Here is a 22,968-nt window from a genome sequence, read left to right on the forward strand (position 1 = left end):
TAAGGCCCACTTGACTTCACACTCCAGGATGTCTGGCACTAGGTAAGTGATCACACCATCATGGTTATCTGGGTCATTAAGACCTTTCTGTACAGTTCTGTGTATTCTTGCTCTCTCTTCTTTTAATCTTCTGCTTCTGTTAAGTCCATACCACTTCTGTCCTTTATTGTGCCCATCTTTGCATGAAATGTTCACTTGGTATCTCTAATTTTCTTGAAGAGATCTCTAGTCTTTCTCAGTCTATTGTTTTCCTCTATTTCTTTGCACTGTTCACTTAAGAAGGCTTTCTTATCTCTCCTTGCTATTCTTTGGAACTCTGCATTCAGATGGGTATCTCTTTCCTTTTCTCCTTTGCCTTTGGCTTCTCTTCTCTCAGCCTTTTATAATGCATCCTCAGACAACCATTTTGCCTTGTTGCATTTCTTTTTCTTGGGGATGGTTTTGGTCACTGCCTCCTGTACAATAAGTAACCTCCATTCTGTTTTCCATAGTGGCTGTATTAATTTACATCCCCACCTCATGGGCAATAATTTAATCCAACTTGACTATATAATGAAACCTCCATAAAACTGCTAAATGATGGGGTTTGGGGAGCTTCTGGGTTGGTAAACACACTGAAGTGCTAGGAGGGGATGCTCCTAGAGAGAGCAAGAAGCTTCAACCCCTTCCCACATAGCTTGCCTTACACATCTCTTCCATTTGGCGGCTCTTAAGTTGTATCTTTTATTTTAAAAATCAGTGAATTTAAATAAAGTGTTTTCCTGACTTGTGTAAGCCACTCTAGTGAGTTGCCAAAACTGAAGTGGGGGTCATGAGAGTCTCAATTTACAGCCAGTCAATCAGAAGTTCAGGTGGCAATCTGGGACCTGTGGCCGGTATCTAAAGTGGGGATGGTGTTGTTGGACTGAGCCCTTAACCTGTGGGGTCTCTCCTAACTCTGGGCAGTTAGTGTCAGAGTTGAACAGAATTGCTGGACACCCAGCTGGTGTCCAGAGAATTGCAGAACTGATCACTGTTGGGAAAAACACCACACATTTGGTTAGAAGTATTGGGAGTAAAAACAGCTCATCTTGTTTCAATGTAGCTGAATCAGAATGTTTATTTATGATCAACTTGAATGGCTATATATGTAGCTAAACAGCCTGTGCCTGATAACCAGTAGTCACTCAATAAATTGTAGTACCTCTCTGTGCTGAGCATCAACTTTGTGCTAGGCTAAGGGAATTAACAAAATTCTTCATTAAAGAAATAAGATAAGGCTTAGAAACAGTTATGTCAGGTTGGGTTAGCAAAAACGAAGCCCTGTGCCTCCATTTACTTTATTCCCTCTCCGACAGCAGACATTACTAATCAGTTAACAGATACCTTCCCCTTGGAGCCTGAACATAGCCTCAGAAACCATCTAACTGTCAGAGATTTAGCCCATTTGCCATTCTTATTCCTCAGTTCAGTTCAGTCACTCAGCCATGTCCGACTCTTTGCCACCCCATAAACTGCGGAACGCCAGGCCTCCCTGTCCATCACCAACTCCCGAGTCCACACAAATCCATGTCCATTGAGTCGGTTTTGCCATCCAACCATGTTATCCTCTGTTGTCCCCTTCTCCTCCTGCCCTCAATCTTTACCAGCATCAGGGTCTTTTCAGATGAGTCAGCTCTTCGCATCAGCTGGCCAAAGTATTGGAGTTTCAGCTTCAACATTAGTCCTACCAATGAACACCCAGGACTGATCTCCTTTAGGATGGACTGGTTGGATCTCTTTGCAGTCCAAGGGACTCTCAAGAGTCTTCTCCAACACCAGAGTTCAAAAATATCAATTTTTCTTTGCTCAGCTTTCTTCACAGTCCAACTCTCACATCCATACATGACCACTGGAAAAACCATAGCCTTGACTAGACGGACCTTTGTTGACAAAGTAATGTCTCTGCTTTTTAATATGCCATCTAGGTTGGTCAGAACTTTCCTTCCAAGGAGTAAGCGTCTTTTAATTTCCTGACTGCAGTCACCATCTGCAGTGATTTTGGAGCCCAGAAAAATAAAGTCTGACACTATTTCCACTGTTTCCTCATCTGTTTGCCATGAAGTGATGGGACCAGATGCCATGATCTTAGTTTTCTGAGTGTTGAGCTTTAAGCCAACTTTTTCACTCTCCTCTTTCACTTTCATCAAGAGGCTCTTTAGTTCTTCTTCACTTTCTGCCATAAGGATGGTGTCATCTGCATATCTGAGGTTATTGATATTTCTCCCGGCAATCTTGATTCCAGCTTGTGCTTCCTCCAGCCCAGCATTTCTCATGATGTACTCTGCATAGAAGTTAAATAAGCAGGGTGACAATATACAGCCTGGACATACTCCTTTTCCTATTTGGAACCAGTCTGTTGTTCCATGTCCAGTTCTAACTGTTGCTTCCTGACCTGCATATAGGTTTCTCAAGAGGCAGGTGAGGTGGTCTGGTGTTCCCATCTCTTTCAGAATTTTCCACAGTTTATTGTGATCCACACAGTCAAAGGCTTTGGCATGGTCAATAAAGCAGAAAAAGATTCTCATTCCTAGGCTTGGAGAAAGAGACTAAGAATCCAGGGAGTCTTCTTTTTTTTATCTCAGGGTAGGGATGCATGACTTTGAGGTAGGTCATTAAATTCCTCTGAGCATGTATGAATATTTACTCCTCTGTAAAATGGAGACCATAACTTCCCCTATAGACCACTGAAGGTTTAAATGGTGTGAGGGGTGAGAAAGTGCTTGAAAGGTTAAGAGAGCAAGGTACTCCCAAGAGGGTAGCAAGAGCACCCAGAATTCACAGAAACAAAAATAGCATCTTTGCCAGGTGACAAAGCTCCATCAAGGCCTGTTTGGAACAGAAAAACAGACTGTTTCAAAAGGATTTCCTTCTTATTAACAGAGATGGAAAGGGGAAGAGGAAGCAAAATAGAAATGGAATAAGGGAAGAGGTCGCAAATTGGAGGCAGAGGCTTCGCTTCAGGTCTCGGTTCTGCCTCCGTCAGAGCATGGAGTTGGAAGACGTTGCTCAGCTTCCGTGGGCCCCTCCTTCCTCCCTCGGTGAGTGGAGGAGGCAGTGGCGCCCTCTCAAGGTTGCTGGAAACCTGAAGTGAGTCCATTCCTGTGTGAGGGCCTGGTCCCGAGCCAGGCGCACAGGACCGGTTTGGTGAACCCCCCTACCTGATGAGTGGAAAGAACCACAGCTTGGAGCCAGCTCAGGGCCACGAGCATAGAGAATGTTCAGTTTTACTTGTTACCATTCACCCATCAATTCATCTTCTCTCCCTCCCTTCCTTCCTTCCTACTTCTACAAGTGCACCCACTTGAAGCTGAGCAAGGAGAATCTGTGCGACGTTATTGAACAATTCATGGGGGTAAAGAAGACCCTTTTGCATGACGCGATTTGAACATTTCCCCAGCATCCCAATTGCCCTGCAGTTTTACCCCTTTTAAGTTTTTGAGGCTCTCTTTAAGGAACTTTGCTTACAACGCTGATGTTTGAACTCCAGAGGGGGCTGTGGCCCACCCTGGGCATTCAAGGCAGCTGTAGGCTAGAAGAATGAGTACCATCGGTGCTGCCCTGTGGATCCTGTTTGTGGTGGGCACAGGGGACCGGTCCCTGCTTTTCGGAAATTATTACAGTGAGCCAGGAGCTCTAAAATAACTCGCCTGCTGCTTCAGCCTCCTGAGTCGTCCTCCTGCTTTCAGGGCCAGTGCAGTGTGACCTTGCCTTCCTGTGAGCTCTGACAGCATTTTATCTTTTGCTCTCATCGGCACTTCTCAGCATTTGGACACACGATGTAATCACATTTGTGCACAGACATGGCTTCACTTCTCGCCTTTCTTACTTCCTCTGCTCTAGGTTCCTGGCAGTGACTCAGAGTTCGTCAAACCACTCATTCTTGCCTTTAAAAAGCTCTCCCTGACTATTCCATGGTCATTCTTTCTGCCCTAATTAGATCTGGGGCCCTCATTGTTCCCTTGACAGTAGAGGTTTCTCTGCTCCACTTTGGATCCCAGAGCAGGGTCCTTTACTCATTTGTCTTTCCCCTTTCCTGGTCTGTAAGTTCTATCAGGGCAGGGATGTTTCTTGGGTCCTGCTATATCCTGGGCACCTAAAACAGGGTTGGAATGTAGGAAATGCTTAAATAGCTCAATGGGGACTGTATCTTTTATTTAGTTATTTATAGTATTGTGTTAGTTCCATATGGGAAACTATCTTCTAACCTTTTCAACCTTTTCCTACACAGATTAGAGTGTATAGCCTAGTGCTCTGTGCTCAAAAAATCCATGATGAAAGAGTGAGAGAATGAAGGAATGAATGGCTTATAAAATAGCCATATCCCTTAGGGTTTCAGCCAAGTCTATAAATAATAAGGGATGATGCACTAATATTCTCTAGGTCCTTCCCAGAACTGCTCACCACTTTTTCCTCATCCTTCTCAGTATCCTTGAAAATTGATCTTTATAAGACTGTATCAAGGGTCCTTGTGCCCTCTGGTTGGGTTTGGTCAATGGGAGACACCAATGGATTAGAGTACATAGAGTTGATCCTCCTTGTTTGTAGATTCTATAGCTGCAGATTTGCCTACTTGCTAAAGTTTATTTGTAATCCCCAAATCAATGCTTGTGGTGCCTTTGTGGTCATTTGTAGACACGCTCAGAATGGTTAAAAAAAAAAAAAGTTTGTTGCCCAATGTGCACATTCCCAGCTGAGGTCAGACAAGGCAACTGCTCTGCCTTTTTGTTTCAGCTCTCATACTGTGAACAAGCATCCATTTCACAGTCCGTTAACGCCATGTTTTCGCACGTCTGTGCTTTTCTGCTTGTGATTTCACTGTTTTAAATGGCTCCCAAGCATACCGCTGAAGTCCTGTGTAGTGTTCCTTATGGAAAAAATATGTATGCGTGTTACATAAGCTGCGTTCAGGTGCTCATGGCTGTGAGTTCAACGTTAATAAATCAACAATTTATATGCCAGGTGACTCAGTGATAAAGAATTCACCTGTCAATGCTGGAGACCTGGGTTTGATCCCTGGGTCGGGGAAGACCCCCTGGAGAAGGAAATGGCAACCCACTCCAGTATTCTTGCCTGGAGAATTCCATGGACGGAGGAGCCTGGCAGGCTACGGTCATGGGGTCGCAAAAAGTTAGACAGGACCTAGCGACCAAACAACAACAATTCATCTTTGAAAGAAACAAACATTCAACAAGGATATGTATTGATTGGTTGATGAAAATGTTGTGGCAGGAACCTAACTCTGGATCTCCCCTGGGAACGAAGTTTCAGGGCTCACTAATTCAGTGTTAGCAGCTACTTCGTGGAGCATAACTGCCTTGAATAATGAGAATCAGCTATTTATTCCCCAGGCAGTTTCCTGCCTGCTATGTTGACATGAGGTTGATTCCACCCATCTGTCAAAAGCCACGGCTCCCATCCGGGCAACTTCTTTGGAGCTACACTGATTGTTTTAGACTTCTGGTAGCAGCAGCAGCAGCAGCTGCCTCTCCTTGCCCCTTTAGGTACCTGGGGTGGAGACTCGTCCCCACTGTAGCTTGCCCTGGAGTGTTTCACTGTCCCTTGCTGAATTCCCTGCATCCTGCCCACACCTTTGTAAACAGCCTCTTATTAAACTCCCTTCATATCCCATCTAAGTGTACCATCCTGACCAATACTCAGTTGATGGAAAATCCCAGCTGTTTTCTTTTCAGCACCTGGACATCCACAGGCATGGCCCCCTTTCTTCCCCCCAGCCTGGAGTGGATCTTCACCCACAACAGCCCCTGTTTCCCCACATCACCCTGACTGGAAGGTCCTACCTCTCGGGCAGTGCTACTGAGTGGAGTCCCCTGACCAGCATCCCTTGGGAGCTTGCTAGAAATGCAAATTGCTGGGCCTCCTAGATCTGCTGGGGAGAGCCCTGGAATCTGATTTTAATAAGACCTCCAGATGATTCCTATGCGTGCTCAAGTTTGAGACCCACTTCCTGGAGAACTGGGGGTGGGGAGTGCTGCTTCTAGGACCCCTGCCTGGGCCTCTGACTCCCACCTACCTGGCTTTCCAAGGCTTCCCAACCCTTGTTTCTCAAGGTTGAAGCACAGTTAGGAAGACACACAAGTTGGGGTGCAGAATCCTTTGAACCCCATGTGGTGGCTGTTTCTCATCTGGCAGAGCATGATTCCTTACAGGACAAATATAACAATCCTGAGAGCTCAGCCTGAAACCTCAGGTATCTCTGAGCCACAGCCACAGGGCAAGAGGGAAGACAAGTGATGTGGCTCCAGATAAGCTATGCCAAGAATGCCATTTTGGCATATTAATTATTTTGAGCTGAAACAATTGAGAAACAGCAAATGCAAGAGCTCTCTGCCCTTTCCTCTTTACAAAGCAGAGCATAAATTTCCCTCCTGAAGGTGGCAATAATTTTTACCACTTCTTGTACTAGGATGGGGAGAATGCTACTTATCATTTTAGGTGGAAGGCTGGCACCAAGACGTGTCTGCATAAATAGACCTTACTAAAACAACCCTACCTTCTACCTCCTGGTAGTTTCCTCCATGCATTTCCTAGTCACTTTCCCATAGTTTATTGCCCCTAGAATAGGGGCAAACCCTCTTTCCTTTTTCTAGTTACTTCTCCACTATTTATCACTTTGTTAATATATAAGTCTAGCTACTTTTTTGAGTTTTCACTTGTTTTCTGTGAAGCCCCTGTGCATATAAAATTTGTATGCCTTTTCTTCTGGCAGGTTTTTTTTTGTTGTTGTTGTTATTGTTTTGGGGGTGTTTTTGTTTTGTTTTTATATTTTGGCTGGCATGTGGAATAGTTGCCTGATGAGGGATCAAACCCAGGCCTCTGCAGTTAAAGCACCAAATCCTAACCACTAGGCCACAAGGGAACTCTCTCTCCTGTCAGTTTACTTTGCAAGTCCCAGTGACTGAACTTGAGAATAGAGGAAAAAGTTTCCCTTCTTCCTGCCTGCTTCAGTGGCAAGAACTGACAGATGGCATGGCCCTTTGGTATTGAAAGAGGAAAAGATTTTCATCCCACTTATAAAACACTTCTCTGTGGTGAATGGGATCTCTTCTGTCACTGTTATTTTCTACAATCTCCCTTATTTCAAAATGCAGATTTGAGGCAGCTTATTAATATATGTATTAATAAGGCTAAATAATAGACATCATTGGGGTTTGCAAATTGTTCACTTAAAACATTCTTAAAATGGTTGGCTGCTTTGCTGGAATGCTAGCAACCAAAGGTTCCAGTGTTCGAGCATATGAAAGCCTCTGCTAGTCACCTGTGCTGGAAATAGCATCTAAAGTAAAAGACTCTAGAAAAACTTAGTGACTTTGAGATTATCCTTCAGGTTCTGCACACTCTCTGTTGTTGGCCATTAAAAAAGAAAGCATATTTGTTACTGAAATGTAGTTAACATCTTACCACTGAATTATGTATGTCACTTAGATAAATATAATTGCTGTAAATATCTATATGGTCTCAGATTCAGTTTTTATTTTGAAATGGGAGCTTTTTTGTTTACAGGATCATCAAAAACTAAACAATGTTTCTGTGAGGCAATGAGTTTCAATAACAAATGAGTTTCAATAACAAAATGCCTTGTTGACTCACTCTGTAATCAAAATCTCCCTAATTTGTTATCTGACTACTTCAGGCCACTTGTAAAGAAAAATTCCTTTGCAAATCATTTTAGATGTAGTGTTATAACTTTTTCTCAATTTTTTGTTTTATTTTTTAATTGGAGGACAGTTGCTTTACAATGTTGTGTTGGTTTCTGCTGTACAACAACACAAATCAGCCATAATTATACATCTATCATCTCCCTCTTGAGCCTCCCTCCCCTGCCCCCACCTCAGTCTTCTAGATCATCATAAAGCGCATGGCTAGGCTCCCCGTATTGTGTAGCAACTTCTCACCAGCTATCTGTTTTATACATGGTAGTGTCTTTATGTCTATGTTACTTTTTCCTTTCGTCCCACTCTCCCCTTCCCCCATTATGTCCACAAATCCACTCTCTATATATGTGTCTCCATTCTTTCCCTGCAAATAGGTTCAAAAATTCCATTTTTTTAGATTCCATATATATGCATTAATATACAGTATTTTTATGATTTACTTCACTCTGTACAGCAGGCTCTATATTGATCCACCTCATAGAACTGACTCAAATTTGCTCTTTTTTCTACGGCCAAATAATTTCCCATTATGTGTATGTACCACATCTTCTTTATCCATTCATCTTTCAGTGGACATCTAGGTTGCTTCCCTGTCATAGCTATCAATTTTTCATTTTAAAATAAATTTTGTATATGTGTAGGAATATGTGAAAAGGAAAGGCATTCATTCTTTTCCTTTTTTTATATAATTTTTTGAAGTACTTATTTGGGCATTGGGTCTTAGTTGCAGCAAGCAGGATCTTTGTTGCATCATGCAGGATCTTTCCTTGTGGTGTGCGGACTCTAGTTGTGGTACATGGGCTCCAGAGCACTTGGGCTCAGTATCTGTGGCGCATAGGCTTAGCTGCTCTGCATGTGGGACCCTAGTTCCCAGACCAGGGAGTGAACCCCATGTCCTCTGCATTGCAAGGCAGATTCTTAACTACTGGACCAGCAAGGAAATCCATTTCACATCCTTTTTTAAATGACTCATAGTCATAATACCTAGTTTCCCAACTGCCAGGCCTTGATATTGTAATTCCAACTGCCAATGATGCAACAAGTGGACTGATTTTAAATAAGAAGGAAAGTGTGAAAGGGTTTGACCACAAAAGTTTTAAAAACCCTTGTTAAGTGGCTCTGAGCAGATTAACTCTCACTGTTGGAGAGCATCACACTGTGCAAAATTCTCACGGGAGCCTCTCTCCCCAACCACTTCCTTTCTCAGTATTATTTGCATGCTCTTTTATTTTTCTCTCTATGGCCGAAGAATTGATGCTTTTGAACTGTGGTGTTGGAGAAGACTCTTGCGAGTCCCTCGGACTGCAAGGAGATCCAACCAGTCCATCCTAAAGGAGACCAGTTCTGGGTGTTCATTGGAAGGACTGATGCTAAAGCTGAAACTCTAATACTTTGGCCACCTCATGCGAAGAGTTGACTCACTGGAAAAGACCCTGATGCTGGGAGGAATTGGGGGCAGGAGGAGAAGGGGACGACAGAGGATGAGATGGCTGGATGGCATCACCGACACAATGGACATGAGTTTAGCTGAATTCCAGGAATTGGTGATGGACAGGGAAGCCTGGCGTGCTGCGATTCATGGAGTCGCAAAGAGTTGGATACAACTGAGTAACTGAACTGAACTGATGACCTAAGAGAAAGAAAAACTATATTGATAATAGCTCTTTAAATAGTGATTTATTCACTTATAGCCTGTCAGAATAAATTAAGAGAACACTTGTCCAAGGGAAAAAATGGTAAATGCAGAAACAAGGGATGAAAAATCTAAAGAAGTGAAACAAGAAGTGGCTCAGGGCTAAGAAATTACACAGTGCATGCCATAGGTGCTGCATTATTGCTAAAGGTGAGCCTCAGATTTGGCTCTGAGTTTCAGAGGAGAACAAAGGAAAAAACAAATCAATTATAATATTCACTATGTCCACAAAATGGAAACAAACACTCCAGGAGCTTTGCTTGATACCGGCAGAGGGAACACTGGGGGAATCTTTGGGAAACATCATTAGAGAAAGACCTAAGGGTTTGAGCAGTTCCTTCCTCACTGATTTGGAAATGAGATGGGCTTCCTTGGTGGCTCAAATGGTAAAGAATCCTCCTGCAGTGCGGAAGACCTGGGTTCGATCCCTGGGTCAGGAAGATCCCCTAGAGAAAGGAATGGCAACCTACTGTAGTATTCTTGCCTGGAGAATCCCATGGACAGAGGAGCGTGGCAGGCTACAGTATAGTGGGAATTCCTATTGATGTCCTTTCACAGCCTTGAGAAATTCCACACAAATAGCACTTGACAAAACAGCATATATTAAGAAAATGTATTAATAATTATCTTTCATGTTTTTCTTAAGAGTAATCTCCTTGTTACAACCCCCAAGGCCCAGAAGGGAGTATAACTGGGATCATGAAAGCATGGTCCTTGGAAATCTGGGGTCGGCGTCGGGCGTGAATGCTGCCTACTCACTTGCTGCTTGTTCCCGAGCCTAGCCCAAAAGGGAACGGCCTGGATAAAAACAAGGAGATCTGGACTATGTCAGTGTAGTGTCTTGGGAAAGCTAAGATCAAAAAAAAGTCTTGTAGTCTGCAACTAGGAATAAAAGCTGGACTCAGAGTGGACTCTGCACCTCAGTCCAGTAGAGGCTGCAGGTCCCCTGACCCATTGCACAAGGTTTCATGTTCTGTCTTCATTCTCATTGCTCGCTCCTGGACCATTAGGGCAGCACTACAGACCATGGGGTTGCAAAGAGTCAGACACAACTAAGCTATTAGCACTTCCACACTTATTTCTGATCCAAAGCCCTGGTCTTCTCAGGGGACCCAACCTTGTTCCTCATTCCTTCTCTGTTCTCTCTAAACCCCATATTTCCTGCAAGCTAGAGCACAGCCAGAAGGATAGGGTGGACTTACTTGGGGAGTTACCTTGACTTTGGGGTGTAGTATTTGTTATCATTGCTCACACAGTTGTGGATTTTGAACTCTGCACATTAGAATCATTCTGGCAACTTTCCAAAATTATGTAATGGCCTGGGCACCACTCAGATGAACTGGATATAGGCCTCTAAACTGGTGTGAATCTGTGAATAGGCTGCCTCATAATTACCTAAGGTTCTTGTTAAAAATGTAGAATTCCTCAGCCTTCAGAGTTGGAGGCTGGGAGGATTAGGAGGCATACTGTGACTGAGCAATTTTAATGTTTAATAAGCTCCTCAGGAGACTGATATACACTCAGGTTTGCAGACTTCCAAGTATACCCAGTTGTCTGTGTCTCTACTCAACTGGCTATACATAAGAATTAGCTGGAACATTTACAATATATATGAATTCTGGGCTCAATTCTAAAGGAGGAACACCCTGGGGTCTAGTCTGCTCTGACCACAGCAGGCTGTGTGACCTTGGGCCTATTAATAAGTACTCTAGTTTTGGTCCTCCTTGGTAAAATGGTTATAGAAATAATCTGCTATACCTACATCTATTAATTCCTAGCTCCATCAATCAGGGACTGGGGCGTTTTAATTTTTGTATCCTCCCCCCCAAACCTACATCGATTCCTGGCACACAGTAGACACTCAACTAAATTGAAGATGTACTCCTATGTAGGAAAGCAGATTTTAAAAGGACTAAGTATGCCTGTGGCCACCAGGTATGCATTTTTATTGGGTGGGTAGGTGTGTGCTTGCGGGGGGCTGATATATGTACAGAAGGCTGGATTGAAATTCTGGAAATCTAGGTCTTTAGGTTCATTCATTTAAGCCTGTGTGTGTGAATTTAGGGCATGGGTGGAAGGGTGCCCTTTGGCCTGGTTTTGCCTATCTTATGTCAAAATTTGCGTGGATTTAAATGTAATCCTATAGCCATTGCTGACATAGGCACTTCTGTAAGAACTGAACTTGCAAAAGACATGTTTCAGTTCAATGATTTTGTAACACCTGTGGCTCTGAAATAAACCTGTTAAAAAGCAGCATGGGTTTTTATTGGACAAGTATAATAGGACAGTTTATTGAAGTACAAAAGTTTCTTATTGATTTAAGAGTATCTACAAATACCGTCCTCTGGACAGTGACCAAACTGTGAATGTTTTTATGTGAAATGCCAAATTAGTGTACAAAAACTACACTATGTGCCAAGTCAAGGGAGTGGGCAGAGCAAGAGATTGGAGCCAGGAGCCAGTTCTGGGCTCTAGTCCTGCCCGAGGACTCACTGTGTACCTTGGGCAGGTTGGCTCTCCTCCCTGGGATTAAGTTCCTCTTCTGTAAAATGAAGTTTTGGATGATTATCTTGAGGGTCCCTTCTGTCCCCCACAGGATATGGCTATCTGCTTGCAAGATAGAAGCACTGAAAGTCTTCTCCATTCATTCTCTCTGCTCAGAATCACCCCTTGTGATCAGAGTAAACCAAGTGGGTCCCTCCTTCCCTTTCGGCCATTCAACATGCATTCAAACCAACACCTCTATAAACCAGTCCACACTATTCACTCTTAGAAAGGTGATACTCAAGAAGTCTACCAATAATTTCCAATGTTAAACCTACTAATCTTTATTTCTTTAATTAAACCAGAATTCTAGTTACACACAACCACTTTCAGACAACAAAAGACTTGTTTGGGGGTGGAGGTGAGGAGAGGCTGTTTCATTCTGTGGTTAATAGTTCAGGCTCTGAGCATTGAAAAAAATTACAGTTCCCTAAATCTGCACGTAAAATCAGAAATGTCTAGCAGCAACGTACATATGACTCATTGATAAAATCAGACTTTTCTTTCCGCTCTTCTTCCTATTGGCACAGGCACACCTTGATTTATTGTGCTTCACTTTATTGCACTTCAGAGAGTGCACTTTTTACAGATTGAAGGTTTGTGGCAATCCTGTGTCAAAGCAACTGTTCTGACACCATTTTTTCAAAACATTTGTTCACTTCGTGTCTCTGTGTCACAGTAATCTTTGCAATATTTCAAACTTTTTCATTCTTATTTGTTATGATATTGTTACTGTTGGAAAAAGAATACCACTCACTGAAGGCTCAGATTGTTTTTAGCAATAAAGTATTTTTAAACGTATATGTAATACATGTAGATTTTTATATCTAATGCTGTTATTGTTCAGTCACTAAGTTGTGTCTGATTCTTTGCGACCCCATCAACTTTAGCATGCCAGGCCTCCCTATCCTTCATTAACTCCCTGAGTTTGCTCAAACTCATGTCCATTGAGTTGGTGATGCCACCCAACCATCTCATCCTCTCCCACCCCTTTCTCTTCCTGCCCTCAATCTTTCCCAGCAGAATGGTCTTTTCCAACGAGTCGGCTCTTTGCATCAGGTGGCGAAAGCATTAGAGCTTCAGCATCAGTCTTTCCAGTGAATATTCAGGGTTGATTTCATTTAGGATTGACTGATTTGATCTCCTGCCGTCCAAGGGACTGGCAAGAGTCTTCAACACCACAGTTGGAAAGCATCAATTCTTTGGCACTCAGCCTTCTTTATGGTCCAACTCTCACATCCATATATGACTACTGGAAAAACCATGACTTTGACTATAAGGACCTTTTGTTGGCAAAGTGACGTCTCTGCTTTTTAATATACTATCTAGGTTTGTCATAGCTTTTCTTCTAAGGAGCAAACATCTTTTAATTTCATGGCTACAGTCACTGTCTGCAGTCTACAGTCACTGATTTTGGAGCCCAAGAAATGAAATCTGACACTGTTTCCACTTTTTCCCCGTCTATTTGCATGAAGTGATAGGATTAAATGCCATGATCTTCATTTTTTGAATGTTGAGTTTTAAGCCAGCTTTTCACTCTCCTCTTTCATCAAGAGGCTCTTTAGTTCCTCTTCACTTCCTGCCATTAAAGTGGTTATCATGTGCATATCTGAGGTTATTGATATTTCTCCTGGCAATCTTGAGTCCAGCTTGTGAGTCATCCAGCCCAGCATTTTGTATGATGCACTCTGCATATAAGTTAAATTAGCAGGGTGACATACTTCTTTCCCGATTTTGAACCAGTTCATTGTTTCATGTCTAGTTCTTACTGTTGCTTCTTGTCCTACATACAAATTTCTCAGGAGGCAGGTAATGTGGTCTGGTATTCCCATCTCCTTAAGAATTCCGAAGTTTGTTGTGATCCAGTCAAATGCTTTAGCGTAGTCAATAAAGCAGATGTAATTTTTTTTAATTCCCTTGCTTCTTCTATGATCCAGCGTATATGTATATGTAATGCTACTGTCATCCATTAAGTGCACAGTAATGTGAATCTAACTTCTTTATGCATTGGTAAATGAAAGCTTAATGTGACTCACTTTATCGCAATATTCACTTTATTGTGGTGGTTTGGAACCAAATCTGCATTATCTCCAAGAAACACCTGTATGTGTGTTAGTTTCCTATTGCTGCTATAAGAAATTACTGCAAATGCGGTGGCTTAAAACAGCCCAAATACATTACCTTACAGTTCTGGAGGTCACCTGTAGCTGATTCATGTTGATGTATGGCAAAATCCACCACAATATTGTAAAGTAATTAGCCTCCAATTAAAATAAATAATTTCTTTTTAAAAAAGAAAAACAAAAAAGAAGGCCAAAATGGCTTAGCTGGGCTGTTCTCCTTCTGGAGGCCATAGGGGAGAATCCATATCCTTGCCTTTTCTAGCTCCAAGAGGCTGTCTGCATTCCTTGGCTTGTAGCTCTGTGTCACTCCAACCTGTCCTTCTGTCATCACTTCTTTAATTCTCCTACCTCTCACTTTCCCTTATAAGAACCCTCGTGTTTACATTAGGCCCATCCAGATAATCCTGGATAATCTCCCATCTTAAAATCCTTAATTTAAGCAATCTGCCAACTCCTTTTTGCCAAGTAAGGTAATATATTTGCAGGTTCTGACATTAGTGTGTGGACATTGTTGGGGGCTATTATTTTGTGTAACATGCACATTTACTTTCAAATCCCACCTTGGCCACCCTGTGATCTTTGGTAAATTATATCCTTTCTCTGGGCTTCAGTTTCCTCATCAATTAAAGTCGGTTAATAACCATTCACTGTATGGTTTTTCTGTTTTAATTGGTTGGTTTTTTGAGGATTAAATAAGAAAATGCTTAAGCACATGGCATACTGTCTACCTGCTATGTGTTATACTTGAGAAAATTTGGGACTTTAGCTTAAAAACCAATCTGGATCCTGTCTGCAGTCATCTACACCTTAGCATTATGGATAATCAGTGATGATATTCAGGATGATGACTCAGCTGCTGCAAAATCCTAATCTTCAAAAGCTTTAATTGTTTGAGATATTCTCCTTATTAAGGTAGTAAATTGGAGAGTACTATCTCAGAGAAATTTTTAATTATAAGAGTTGGGGAAGGGACCTCCATATTTTCTAGATATAATGGTGAGTTAAACAGAAAATTCTTTTTGCCAGAATCTCTTCCCTTCTCCCCTTGGTATTTGTGGTCCTTGAGGCCTGCCTGGGTGGATGCCTGTGCATTGGTGCTGAGGTTGTGGAGCAGGAAAGGTCCCGAATCCGGTGGGAGGGTCCCCGTCACACTGTTTGGCAAGCTGGGAGGAAAATGAGCCCTGTTTTCAGGACAAGCATCTATAACACACCTTTGTGGGCTACTCATTTGAAGTTTCCTAACGAAAGGGCATGTAGTTCCACATCAAACAGGAAAATCAACTATTCTGCCCAAGAGTGTAGGTGAAATGTGAGACAGCCCAAAATAGAAAAGAGAAGTTTCCATCAACACAAACACTTCCTTCATCTTTTCAGAGAGGACTAATCATCCAATAAGACAGATGAAGTGATTAATATTGAACCAGAAGGATAGCAAAGGCCTGGACATGGATCAGTGAACATCACAAAGGCTTTGAAGGATGATGAAACAGATACAAGTTCCTCTTTTTTAGTCTCATGGGAATAAGTGCTTATCCAGTGCTCTGAGAAAGGTAGTTAGAGTTAATGTTAATCATATGTGGGTGAAACTTTGCAGTGGTATCAGCATAATCATAGGTTGCATTTGCAAAGTACTTTGGAGTCTATAAGGAGTTTCCTTATGTTTATTTCATGTAATCCTTAGGGTAACCCTGGAAATTGGCCAAAGCAAGTTTTACTATCTCTGCTTTTACAGATGCAGAAACAGAGGCACCAAGAGATGAAATGATTTCCTTAAGGTCAGACAGCAGGGTAGTGGCAGAGCCAGAATGTCAACCTACATTGATCTCCACTGGCTGTCTTGTTCTGCTCTTGGCTGCCTCACTGGAAGGCTGTCCATCTATTGCCTTCATAGTGAAGTGGTAGCAGACTTCTTTTTGTTCTCTCTTGCCTCTGACCCTCACTGCACCTCACCTTTATGCTGTTCCCTAGTTCCCAAAATACTCTAACATTTTGCTTCTAAAAGGGTAGCAAAGTAGCAACACTGGCATTGTCAGGAAGCCTGTTAGAAATGCAGAATCTCCCCCACCCTAGACCTCCAGACTCAGATCCTAGGTGTTTCCTACACACAATCAAGTTCAGGAAGCCCAACCCTACCACATCTGTGTACCTGGTAATCCAAAAGGACTCCTTCTCTTCCCTTTTTTTTCCTGTCCCAAACACCACGAGGGTTGTAACAATGGAATTTCACTGATTTCCTCTTTCCTTGTGGAACTTCCGCCTGTACCAGTCAATGGCTTTATGGCCTCAAAAGAACTTCGTAGGCTCGTTCATTCCCCACATTTTTTTTCTGTTAAGCCCTTCCACCTCGGAGTCCTGGCTCACTCTAGCAAGTTCATTCAAGGAAGTTTTCTCACAGAATGCTCAAAGGGCTCTCTCAGTAGGATATACTCCCTAGGAGGTGAGAGTAGACTCCATTATTTGCTTGAAGAGAGATCAAGATAAGGCCTGGGCCCCACAAACCTCTCTTGGGTAATGAAAGAGAACTAATTCTAGTTTTTTCTTTCCTCTTCCTTAGCAGAAACAACAAAGATACTTGGCAGTGAAGGAAGGGGTGAGGTATTGGTGGTGGGAGGCAGGGAGGGTGTGTGTGATTAACCTGCAAGCCAGGAAGAGCACAGATAATCAGTCAATTAGGAGTTGGTTTTGCCAGACAAAAAAGAGAGAAGATAAATAACTTGAACAAATTAGTCTCTTTCACACTTTCTCCTCCCCATTCCTCCAAAGTTTAAGAAACTTCTTTTTTTTATAAAAGCACAAATAATTGTCAGATCCTCTCAGGGTCACAGGTCAGGATTATAGGTTTAAAAATATACAATTTTTTTTAAGCCAATACAGAAAGGGCACTGAAGGTCACCTGATGAAACAGAAACAAGCAAAATACCAAGATACAGGTTTTAGGCTCAGCAAGTGGAGTTATAAAAGATTCAAAGGCCAGATGCTGTTCCTAGGGAGGGTTCTGGCCAGTGCAAGGGGGCATTTCCCTCTGTTCATGTCAGCAGGAAACCTAGCTAAGCCACAAGTGGGCCCAGGGCACAGCTTGCACTCTGGAGAAAACCAGAAGGCTGACATGCTCAAACCAGCCATAATTTATGGATAGACCAGTTGGAAAAAATGTGATATTTGTTGAATTTTATCTCTATAGTCAGGATGGTGTCTCTGGAAGGAGGAACTGGGGTTGACATAACCAGAATGCATGATTGTCAACTGGAAGTTTATTTATGGTTTCCTGCAAGGCTGATAAAGCTGAAAAACCCACCAAGTATACACAAAATCGGAAGGACGGATGCAGGTAGCTTGCCTAGGTTTCTGCAAGAGGAGCAAGGGCCTTTCGGTCTGACCCAAGTGGCTTTTTGTTAGGTCTCAGCAAGACAGACTGCAGAGGTTTCTCTTTAGGTCTTACAAAAGTTGAATTTAATCTCTCCTGTTGGGTCCACTTATGTCTGAACCTGGACAAAAAGAGCTCGAAGGTGCAGAAAGGAAGGTGCTGGGATGTAGGATGGCAGTGTTTTCTAGGACAGGGATCTTCTTTTTTTATATAATAATTTTAATTGGAGGCTAATTACCTTACAATATTGTATTGGTTTTGCCATACATTGACATGAATCTGCCCCGTGTGTACATGTCTTCCCCATCTTGAACCCCCCTCCCTCCCCATCCCATCCCTCTGGGTCATCCCCGTGCACCAGCCCCGAGCACCCTGGATCATGCATCGAACCTGGACTGGCAATTCATTTCACATATGACAACATACATATTTCAATGCCATTCTCCCAAATCATCCCATACTTGCCCTCTCCCACAGAGTCCAAAAGACTGTTCTATACATCTGTGTCTCTTTTGCTGTCTCGTACACAGGGTTATCATTACCATCTTTCTAAATTCCATATATATGCGTTAGTATACTGTATTGGTGTTTTTCTTTCTGGCTTACTTCACTCTGTATAATAGGCTCTAGTTTCATCCACCTCATTAGAACTGATTCAAATGTATTCTTTTTAATTGCTGAGTAATACTCCATTGTGTAAATGTACCACAACTTTCTTATCCATTCGTCTGCTGATGGACATCTAGGTTGCTTCCATGTCCTGGCTATTATAAATAGTGCTGCGATGAGCATTGGAGTACATGTGTCTCTTTCAATTCTAATTTCCTTGGTGTGTATGCCCAGGAGTGGGATTGCTGGGTCATATGGCAGTTCTATTTCCAGTTTTTTGAGGAATCTCCACACTGTTCTCCATAGTGGCTGTACTAGTTTGCATTCCCACCAACAGTGTAAGAGGGTTCCCTTCTCTCCACACCCTCTCCAGCATTTATTGCTTGTAGACGTTTGGATAGCAGCCATTCTGACTGGAGTGAAATGGTACCTCATTGTGGTTTTGATTTGCATTTCTCTGATTATGAGTGATGTTGAGCATCTTTTCATGTGTTTGTTAGCCATCTGTATGTCTTCTTTGGAGAAATGTCTGTTTAGTTCTTTGGCCCATTTTTTGATTGGGTCGTTTATTTTTCTGGGGTTGAGCTGCAGGAGTTGCTTGTATATTTTTGAGATTAATTATTTGTCAGTTGCTTCATTTGCTATTATTTTCTCCCATTCTGAAGGCTGTCTTTTCACCTTGCTTACAGTTTCCTTTGCTGTGCAGAAGCTTTTAATTGTAATTAGGTCCCACTTGTTTATTTTTGCTTTTATTTACAATATTCTGGGAGGTGGGTCATGGAGGATCCTGCTGTGATTTATGTCGGAGAGTGTTTTGCCTATGTTCTCCTCTAAGAGTTTTATAGTTTCTGGTCTTAGATTTAGATCTTTAATCCATTTTGAGTTTATTTTTGTGGATGGTGTTAAGGAGTGTTCTAGTTTCATTCTTGTGCAAGTGGTTGACCAGTTTTCCCAGCACCACTTTTTAAAGAGATTGTCTTTTCTCCATTGAATATTCTTGCCTTCTTTATCAAAGATATGGTGTCCATAGGTGCATGGGTTTATCTCTGGGCTTTCTATTTTGTTCCATTGATCTATATTTCTGTCTTTATGCCAGTACCATACTGTCTTGATGACTGTGGCTTTGTAGTAGAGCCTGAAGTCCGACAGGTTGATTCCCCCAGTTCCCTTCTTCTTTCTCAAGATTGCTTTGGCTATTTGAGGTTTTTTTTTAGGACGGGGATCTAATTTTAAGAAGAAAATGTTTTTCTTTACATCAGAACCGATTTGTAGGTTTGACGGAGTCTCAACTCCTGGAAATTCCCTCCTACTTTACAGAGGAGCCCACTTCAAATTAAGAGTCAGGGACTTTCCTGGCAGTCCAGTGATTAAGACTCTGCCTTCCAACCTAGGGGGTGTGGGTTCAATCCATGGCCAAGGAACTTCAATCCATGGCCAAGGAACTAAGATTCCACAGTCATGTGGCATGGCCAAAAGATTAAAAAAAAAAGTGTTTAGCAACTGATATTGGCCACTCTGTGGAGGCATGCTCTGTTTCCCACAGCTATGGGTTTTATCCTAGGCCCACTCACTCTCTGCTCTTCCCTCCCTTCCTTCCCATGGGACACATGGAGAGTAAATACAGTGGCATAGACCCAGCTTGGTCCAAATCTAAGAGGGTGGAACAGGGCTGTAACTGCAGATCAGTTTCATGCTCCAGTGTGTTCAAAGCAAGATAAGGTTGGGTGTGGTGAGGAGTAGAATGGGGAAGCACTAGACAGGACTCACCTGTCACCTGCAAAGGAAAGAAAGAGGCCTGGCTACACTGGCTACATCTGATCCATTCTAGCATTGTAAACTTTACCCTCAATTGAGAGCTGAGAATTCAGTGTATAATCTGATTCTTACTCAGGGAAATATTTATCTTTGGCAAGTGTGTCCTTGAAGGCTTAAAGATAAGGGTTCAGAGGTTCCAAACTGGCAGCTGGCAGGCAGGATCATTTACAGACCTGTTTTGTTTGGCATACACAATGATCTTCTCTTTTTAAAATTAGTTCTTGACATTAGCAGAGCAGAAGCTTTCACATAAATATCTGAATTTCTGCCATTTCTTGGAAGATTAGAAGACCTGGCTATGCTGGGCTTCCCAATTGCACAGAGCAGTAGTCACAGATTTAGGTGGGGCTTGGGGGTCACAGTTCACCCCAGTTCCTACCACTCCCTGCAACCGTAATCTGAACTGTTTTAGCCTTACCTTATCTGCCCATATCAGAAAATAGTTTATAAATGCTCTGTTCTGTCATCCCAAATTAGTCAAAACCACCCTGTGAGCACAACAGCACAAAACCTTGTGGGTTTTTATCTTTGAATCTCTTGATTTGGCCTCCCGATCTTACAGGAGTCCCTTAAAAATTAGCTTTACCTCTGACGAGGGTATTTGGATAACTCTTTATGTTAAGTGAAATTAGAACCGTGGAGGAATCTTGGAGGAAATGTTTTTAAAAATGAGGCCATGAATTAAGGTCCTTTCTTTGCTTTCTCTGAAGAATGAACATCTCTGCCACAGATCTGATTATCTTAGAAATAAATTAATAATCCTCGGGTGAGAAATCCTAGTTTGAGTTGCTTGGAAATAAGAGGTTGTCTTATTTTATTATTATCATCACAATTTATAACAATAGCATTGGTGTAGAAAATCATTGTACTGGTGTAGAAAATCATTGGACAGGCATCTGTTTCTGGAGCTAAGAATTATTTTAAAATTCCACTTACTATCTGGTCAGCTGTGTATAATTTATAATGAATATAACTTTATTATTACTGAAGTAAAATTCAGGTAGTATAAAATTAACCATTCTTAAAGTGTACAATTTAATGGCATGTAGTACATTCACAATATTGTACAAGCTGCCACCTCTGTCTAGTTCCAACAAGTTTTCATCACCCCCAAAGGAAACTTTGTACCCATAAAGCAGTTGGTTCCATCCCCCCTCCTCCCTATCCCTGGAAATGATCAATCTGCATTCTCTCTGTATGAGTTTACCTATTCTAGATATTGTATGTGAACAGAATCAGACAATAGGCAACCTTCTGTGTCTGGCTGCTTTCGTGTAGCATAATGCTTTCTTGGTCCATCCACATTGTAGCATGTATCAGCACTTCATTTCTTTTTATGACTGAATAACATTAATAATAATAATTTAATGACCGAATACTCTTTATTATTAAAAAAAAGAGTACTTATTCTTTGAACTTCTGGTTTTTTTGCTCATTGACTGCTTTGTACCATAGAAGACCAAGACGAGATAAGAAAGGAAAATAGTTTTTCCACAAACCCTCTCACCAAGAAGGTGGGGATAAGTAAAGTGTACAATACTTGCAAAGATATGAATGCCTGTCTTTCAAGGTTAGGCAAGTTTCCTTCAGGCTAAGATTGCAAATTGCCTTTCACAACTTTGCTGTCGTTGTTCAGTGGCTTAAGTTGTGTCTGACTCTGCAACCCCATTGGTTCAGCACACCAGTTATCCCCTTTTAAGGACCTCATCTCTGAGGTTTACGCCAAGCTTCCCTGTCCTTCACTATCTCCTGGAGTTTGCTCAAACTGAGTTTGTCCACTGAGTTGGTGATGCCATCCAGCCATCTCATCCTGCACCGTCCCTTTTTCCTCCTGCCGTCTGTTTTCCAGCATCAGGGTCTTTTCCAATGAGTTGGCTCTTCACATAAGGTGGCCAACTTACTGGAGCTTCAACTTCAGCATCAGTCCTTCTAATGAATAGTCAGGGTTGATTTCCTTTAGGACTCACTGGTTTGATCTCCTTGCTATCCAAGTGACTGTCTAGAGTCTTCTCCAAAACCACAGTTTGAAAGCATCAGTTTTTCCTTGGGTGCTCAGCTCAGTCTTCTTATGGACCAACTCTCATATCCATACATGACTACTAGAAAAAACATAGCTTTGACTATAGAGACCTTTGTCGGCAAAGTGATGTCTCTGCTTTTTAATACACTACGTTTGGGATAACTTTTCTTCCAAGGAGCAAGCATCTTTTAATTTCATGGCTGCAGTCACTGTCTGCAGTGATCTTCACAACTTTAAGTTTCTGTAAAGGGTCTGTCCGAGTTCTCTCATTTCCTTTCACTCACATAGCCACCAGCAAAAGAGTTACCTGGAGGTTTTGGAAACCAGGTCAGAGACCCAGAGACCCAGAGTTATCTCTTCATCTTGTGAATGTCCTACAGAATAGGTTCAAACCACAGAAAAGGAGCAACAGCTCTCACCCCTTGAGCTCTTGCCAGGTCTCCCATTCAAGGCCCTCAGAATAGCCCTATTAACCTTACTTCTCAGTTGGAGAAACTGAGGCACTGCAAGGGTAAATAATCCACTGGAGGTCACACAGCAGGCTCATAGTAAAGAGCACAGACGGAAGCAGTTTGAGTGTAGAACCCATGCTCTTAACATCTTCTGGGTCTGACATTCCTAACTACTAACAAGATGTGGCAAGGTGCTACACAGTCCTTCTGGCCATTGGGGGTGCAGGAGGGCACGGCAGGTTGGGAGACAGTGGCAGCAGTGATGCTGACCCAATCTTCCTAAAGGTGAGAGAGGGGGCATCTGGCCCAGGCTCTGCTCACAGTCAGCCTGTGTGCCATCTTGGGCTTGTGGACCAGAGATGGAAGGCCCTTGACTGCACCATGGTTTACCATTTCAGTGTATGCAGGAATCACAATTCCAGGGCCCTACCTGCAGGGATTCAGATGCAATAGGTGGGTAGGACACAGGAAGATGTTTTTTTAGCAGGTGCCCAAGTGATTCTCTTGCCATATGGTCCTCAGACCACACTGTGAGAGAGATTTGTTATTCTCATCGCAGATCCGTTGTTGTCCCTTTTCTCCTTTGGGCGTCTTGGAGAAGCACAGTTGCAGAGGTCCCAGTGGAGGTCACAGGCCACATGAAATGGCCTGGGT

The sequence above is a fragment of the Moschus berezovskii genome, chromosome 7 (assembly GCF_049115385.1).
Source record: "Moschus berezovskii isolate FMDL1 chromosome 7, NW_MosBer_1.0, whole genome shotgun sequence".
In the NCBI taxonomy this organism is placed as follows: domain Eukaryota; kingdom Metazoa; phylum Chordata; class Mammalia; order Artiodactyla; family Moschidae; genus Moschus; species Moschus berezovskii.